We start from the raw sequence: 7474 nt of genomic DNA on the forward strand, positions 1-7474 counted from the left end.
GGAGCTCGGCCGCCCCGCGCAGCCCCCGCCCCCGGCCAGCGCCCCGGCCGGCCGGAGCCCCAGAGGCGCAGCGGCGCCGGCCCCGAGCGCCGGGAGGCGGGACATCGCGACCCCCGCCCCCCGCCTGGGGCCGACAGCCCCCTCCGCCGGGGGCCCAGGACCCTCCTTCCTAGACCAGCCTCACTTTACCTGAAAACTCGGAGCCGCCGGCGGGTGCGTGCGCGCGTGCTCAGGTCTCGGGGAGCGAGCAGGAGAGTGTGCGTCCCGGGTGCGCTACATGCCCCCGGGCGGGGTGGGTGGGAGCCCAGACCGCGCAGCCTGCAGCCAGCCCGGGTGCTGGCGAGGGGCGCGGAGGCCCGCGGGGGCGCGGGAGCGGCGGACCCGACGCCCGACTGAGCCGCGAGGGCTGCTGCGCTCGGCCGCCGCGCCCGCTCCTCCGATCCACTCTGGCAGCCTCCGGGCTGGACACGTGGGTTTTACGAAAGCACAAAATACAAGTGTGTGCGAGTGTTCGCGTGTGTGTGTGTGTGTGTGAGAGAGAGAGAGAGAGAGAGAGAGAGAGAGAGAGAGAGAGAGAGAGAGAGAGAGAGAGAGAGAGAGAGGAGCCCGGCCAGAAGAATGAAGGGAGGGGAGAGGGAAAAGGAAGTTCTAACTCCGCTGGACCCACTTAGAGCCCGTGCGCTTCTTTCGCACAAATACCTCCTCTGCCCTCTCACCCCCCACTTTCTTTTTGGCGTGACGTCTTCGGCTCGCCTGTGGTCTCTTTCCGCCCATGATAAGTCTTTTCTAGGTGCCGGCGCAGAGCTCTGGTCCTGTGAGCGGTGGGAATGCAGAAGCCAGAACGTCTGCACACGCTCGGGCGTCCGCGCGGCAGCGAGCGCGCCGCCGGCCAGTACCAGCCCGCGGGACCGAGTTTGCACTTTTGCCGGACTGGGTTTTTCCTGGAGTGCTGCTGGGTGCCAGAGTGGACGCGCCCGCCAAGCAACCTTTAATATAAATGCTCTAGGGAGTGAAGTTGGGGGCTGGTTGAGCGCTGGAGCGAAACCTTCAGTCTGCTTCGGAGGAGAAAGGCTTGGCGGAGATGGCAGGCTTGGGAGAGAGGGTCTCTAAAGGGCAGCTGGTCCTGGCTGGACTCCAGCCTGGCCGCGGGGCTGGGTGGCGGCTGCGATGCAGTGTGCACACCTCAGCGCTCAAGCAGTCCTTCTCAGGTCGTCTTCCAGGAAGGCTCCCCAGCCCTGCTTCCTGGCACCTCCTGCCAAGTATCCAGAGCCTCGTCGGGTGGCACAACAGCTCTGCGATGGGAGGTCAAGTGTAGGTTTCTCTCCCCAAAACTTGGCGCTGGAGGTGCAGAAAGAGTACAGCTTCTCTCATAGCTTGTAGACCTGAGATGCCCTTCAATCCGCTGTCTAGCAACCAAGAATCAGGCGCTTGCCCCAGCTTTTCCTGGCGTTCGTGGTACTTGGTGGTAGAGGGCACCCACAGGCTGTGTGAAATTGACCCACTCGTGTGCTTTCCTCTTGCCAGAACGCTGTCCACACCGCAAAGAAAAAACATGGCCTTTATCTTTTCCCCAGACAACCCAATTTATTCTGCACTCGCCACTCCGAACAATTAATAGCTGTTCTTTGCTAATTTCTGCTTGTTTCCTTTTTCTCTTCCCATCACTAATTTTGTTCGAGCCTGGGAAACGCGCTGGTTAGATTTTGTCCAAGTCTCACGCAGGATGCCACGATGGTGGTTGGAACAGAACTGGACTGAAAATGTTTTGACTGGCGTCCTTATGACAAGGCCATCAGTCATCCCGGGATAGATTGATAGCACCCAAGGCTAAGGCAAACACCGTAAGGGAAAACCCAGGTTCTGTGGAGCCTGAGACTGGCCAGGCAGTCTTCTCAGGCTTTGAGCAACTCCATCCGGGGAGAGGATGATAGTCCAGGCCCCTTCTATTAACCTGCTCATAGAACTGCGGTAGGGTGGCTGCTGGGCCAGCGCAGAAGAAGATGCAAACTCTCTTTTTCGCATTCTCCCAACTCACTGCTGAAAAGCCAGGACACTTTTATGTTTGTTGAGAGAGACTGTGAGCGCCCACGATGGAAGTCACATTGAAGTAGCAGAGCCCCAGCCTCCTTGTTTCTGTCCCAAACTGGCTATTCCCAAGTGCTTGATCCCCAGGATTGGAAGTCCCAAAGAATCCCTCCTCCTATCTGGAGATTTAACCTGCTTGTTGATGCAACTGCTTCAGAAGTCTGCTGCTGCCCACACTTTGGGGAGGTGTGTGTGTGTGTGTGTGTGTGTGTGTGTGTGTGTGTGTGTGTGTTGTAGTAATAGCTGATGGGTTCATTAGAGCTTTGGATGTGCCAAGCTCTTCAGATACATTTAGTCTACCTTGCAGCCATGCAGGGAAGGCATGATCATTAACCTCCATATTACAGAGGGGGACCTTGAAGGCCCAGAAAGTCCATGTAGGTTTCCTAAGGTCACCCCATTAATGAGGATGGAGGCAGATTCAAACTCAGGTCAGCAACCATGTTTGGTACATTCTCTTGCTTACGCTAGTCAAATCTTTACCCACTTCATTCATATAGACTGAGGCCAGAGAAGGATGTGGCGTATTATAGGGGCCATGGAGGGAAGACAGCAAAGGTTCTATGCCTACAGATAGAGGGCCTGACCTGACAGATTGGAGCCCCTTGTCTTCCTCCAGCCCCAGTAGTCCCAGGCGCACCTATACTCTAGGTCCCACACAGACCTGGAATGAAGACAAAAAATAAAAAAATAAAAAATAAAAAAATAGAGGGAACCCTCTGAAGGACTGGGAACCAGCAAAAAAGTCCAGAGGTCCAATAGGGAGTATCTAGGAGTCTGAATATCTCCAGCATGGTGCTGGCTTGAGGGAGGTCAGCATAGTCCTGTCCACCCAGGCTCACCTCTGCAAACAGTAGCCCCAAGCCCTCACTGCACAGTGTGGAAGTCTCTTCCACTTTACCCCCACTGACCCTAGGCCTACTTGGCCATGGCACACTTGCACATCTGGAGGGGGCTGTTAGAAAGTGCACCCACTGACTGCAAGGATACGCACCCCTCAAATTTGCTCCCCTCTTCATTACTTACAAAACCTAGGAAAGAAATCACTTTGACCACTTAGGAAGCAATCAAACCTTTATAAAAAATCCATTGTTTCCAAATCGATGGGTGAATATTTGCTGGGAATTTGTTCTAGAAGAATAAATAAGGAGCGTGAGTGTATTAAATGCAAACGGGGGGAAGACGGTGGTGTTTTTCTTCATTGATTAATGGCCTCTAAAATAAAACAAGTGGGAAGAGGATTTGGGATCGATAAATTAGCTACCCAAATTCATCATTTTCTCCAGCATTTTCCCCCGAAAATTATCCTTAGGAAGACTGTTGTGCCATAGCTAGAAGGAAAATAATAGAGCCAGGGACCAGATGGTGGAGAAAGCAGCAGGAAGGGACCAGAAAATAAGAAGAGCTGTCTGGGAGACCCTCTGTCTGATTTCATTTGACATAGAATTAAAAAGTTTGCCTTTCATATTAATTGTCTGTCCTGATGGGAGAAGGGGAATGAATGGCTGTCACCTTTGACAGGACTCCAATAAAGGACTCAGCACCTCTGCTCTCTGCAAGGGTGTTCCCGTTTCTAGGTTTAAGGTCACGGATGGCTGAGTTAATAATTCATTAATATAGACATTTATTCAGAAAGGTTCTCTGAGATCCACTCTGCCTGCCTCCTCCCAGAGATTTATTTTCCTAGGAAATGGATTGAGAAGGGGGGAGATTGGGCTGCAGGTGAAAGAGGGGTGGAGAAAAAAAAAAGAGAGAACAGAGAGAGTCTAGTTACAGCTGGGAGGAATCTTTGCTTAGCAATACTCATGGACACCCTTAGCCTGCCACCAAAACCTTGCTTGAATATGTGGCATGCCAACAGCACAGGGATTCTGGGTTTTTGTGGTCCTTCTCCTGCTTCTACAGATATATATTCACTTGTTCAGAAAGCTCCTTTCCACCATGCTTTAGGATCTAGGAAATTCCATGTAACTGAGGACCTGGGGATGCAATAAGAGGAGGGAAAACTCTGGAAAGAGAGCACCCCACCCTCTACTCCTGTGAAGTTTCCAAAGGAGGAGCTTCGAAACTTGCTCAGACATGGGACTTCCTCTGCTAAACAGCATAGGCAATGTCTGGTGGACACTCTGCCCCTCAGAAATGGGACTCTGGGGAAATGAAGCAGTACAAAACTCAAAACTCCAAGTCCTTAAGTCTATATTCTAGAGGGATGGATACTGAAAGTAAACTGGGACAGTAATTATTGGATAGTAATAAACGCTATGGAAAGTAATAAGGAAAAGATAGAAGAAAAAGAGAACATACAGGCCTTAATGATGCCATTGTAAATATAATGATCAGAGAAGGCTTCTCCTAGAAGGTTTGATTTGAATAGAGACTGACAGCAAGAAGATGCAAGTTTTGTGCCCAGAGAGGGGACATTCCCTGACTAATCTATAGCCCTTGAAAAGCTGTTAAGATTCTCTTTTGGCAAGGAGACTGCCTCTTGCAGAATCAGCCACACCTGCTTCTCCAAAGATGCCGTGAACTACCAGCTACCAGCCACACCTGCTTCTCCAAAGATGTGAGTTACCTGATACACTTTCAATACATCCATTCACCAGTTACATCAATAGGAGTTGCCTCTGTTGCTGTTGACTTAGACCATGACCCACCTCACATTAGGGTTTAATTTTTTCAAAGGTCAAGCAAAGAATTAGGACTAATGTGGCTTTCTACCCTAAGCTTTGCATGAAGCAGCTGCCACATTCTGACCTCTCTCTCTACTGTGCACTGAATATCCCACCTGTGAGATGGGAGGCATGTGTATTGAAGAACCGAAGACGACAAACCCCACATTATTTATTTGAATCACTGCAGGCTTCCTATTGATCATTTTGCATCTTCACTTATTTGTCCTAATTCAGTAATAGAAACCAGTAACAGCCACCTTGCGGAAGAAAGAGGATGTGGGCGAGGTGGTGATGGGGAAGGCTCATTTCAGCCCACAGCAGAAGCAGCGCTCTCCCCAGATGACCAACCCAGCAGGAGTCTGGCCATTCAGCTGACAGCACTGCCTCTTCCCAGCTCTCCTCCTGTCAGGCAAGCTTCTCACTTGGCCAGGTCAAAGATGGCCTCTGGGGTGGAGAGACCAAGCCCAGCCTATTTCTGAGTACTCTCTTTTATCCTCTGCCAGGATTGCGGCAGACGGCACCTGTTCACTTCACTCGAAGTGTGGCAGAACTCTCCAGCTCCTTTCGCCTTGGTCACCAGCAGCTGTCACTTACACAATGCTTCTCAGCCACCCAGGCCTGATTTGGATTTGACCTACTGACCTTGAGGTGAAAGGCTCCGCAGTCCATTACTGATCCCTGGGGCCAGGTCATTCTCTCAGGAAAGCCTCTAAATATATCCCTTCCGTTTGCAGGCAAAGGTCTTCTGAATACAAAACATATCTGTAGCAGTTCCGTCCCATACAACATTGAAGGAATAGCCACCGAGTGAAGAATAGCTGCTCTTTCTTTTATTTTCAAGTCTTAACAAGGAAAAGTGAAATAATCTTATAAGAAAATTATACCTTCAGATAATCATGTATTTCCTTCACTATCTTCTTCCATCTACCCTTTCCCTAGAAACTTAATCATCTATTTTCCAAAATGTCTGCAAGAATAAACAAACCTAGCCAAAGTTACCTACAAATGAAGAGCAACATGTAATATCTAGTGAGCACCTACAGTGTAGGAGAGACTATTGATAGGAATTTTTGGGACAATCTCCTTTGAAGCTCTTCTAGCAAATGCTACCTGGTTCTAAGACAGTCATCTTTTGGTCACCAGATTATTGCCAAAGTCAGTTGAAGCCAGTGGCTTTAGGTTATCAGGATGGAGCAACCATGTTGCAGGCATATGTTTCAGATTAGGAACATATGCTGCGGCTGATTCACATTCTGAGAGTTGGCAGTACCTGGTGTATGGTGGTTCCCCTGGGTGCCTGGCAATAGCCTCTAGGAGCCAGAATGGCTACCAATGACCCCCACAAATGAGGAGGCCCAGAGCTTCCCTCAGGCAGAAAACAGGATCTTACTCTCACAGGGGCTTTTACGTGCACCTGTGTGGACCCTGGGATACCTGTGTGCCCCCTGGTCATACTCTCTCTGGTTATATTGGTGTCCTCACCCTACTCTGAGTTAGGGTGGCACTAAGACTTGGTTTTGAGATCTATTTCTGGGGAGCCTGTGTTCTCTGTGTAGGAGCCTCTCAGTAAAGAAAAGAACCTATTCTCAGTTCTCTTTTTGGAACTGGAAGACTTGTCTTTAGACCTAAATAAAGACATGGTGCAGGTTGCTGTGCAGAAAGCTAAGAGTGTGAATTGTAGCGCCCCTCCTCCAGTAATTTCATACTGTGGAAGTTCTTCAGAGACTCAGCTTTGCTTCCCAGCTCCTGAGCTCTGGAGTCAGTAAGTACCATAAGAATTTGGAAAAGGAAGCCATCACTTTAGTCTGGGAGATGAACAAGCAAAGCCTTGTGAATGAGATGGGACACCGGGGGAGCTGCCTAAGCAAAGACCAAAGGACAGGATCCTACACAAATAACCTGAGAGTTCCAGGAGGCTTTTCTTCCTTTATTTATGAGATAATGACTGGCTGACTGCCTATTTATTCTCTCTGAGAACCAGGGCTCCATCTCCTTGGGGGCCTGAAGTCATATTCCATAGATTTAGAATGATGCTTTTGTGAGAATGTTGTGACCTAAGATACACAAGTTATAAGTCTGAAACTCAACTCACAATTGAGACAATTGAAAACTAGATGTGTATGTTTGCGTAGGGGCACGTCACATCCAAAATGAATCCATCAACACAGGAGAAAATGCACTGGACTGTGATTGGGTAAGACTGGCAATTCTATTTCCTGGGTCTGGATGGTGCAAGCTATGGTTCTCTGACCTGTTCTTCTTACGCCTTAGAGAACTACGTGGGGTGGGGAGGGGGCAGAAAATATATGAATAAGGCTGAGAAATTCAAAAGATTGGCTATTCAGATCCTTCTGAAGTAAAAATAATATGAGAAAATGATTTTGAATAGACAAATACACTTGCCACAGATCCTTACAGATAAACTGTGGTTAATCTCCTTTCAGAAGAAAAACATCACAGAAAAATGACTTAAAGTTCCTGGGACTCAAAGGAAAAAAAATTACTTTTTGCATAAACAAGATTGCCATATTCTTAAAGAGAACTAAAGAGAGATATTATACATCTTAGTCTATTTATAATACAGAAATTAACAAATGACACTGGAACATTGGAAAATTACAATTTTGAAAATGCAGTGATTATCAATATGGCTTTTTAAAATATTTCTAAGCTTGACCTTATTTTGAGCATTTCCTCCTTGTCTGTCTACATTGGCA

The sequence above is a fragment of the Muscardinus avellanarius genome (genome assembly GCF_963383645.1).
Source record: "Muscardinus avellanarius genome assembly, chromosome: 7".
Lineage (NCBI taxonomy): Eukaryota > Metazoa > Chordata > Mammalia > Rodentia > Gliridae > Muscardinus > Muscardinus avellanarius.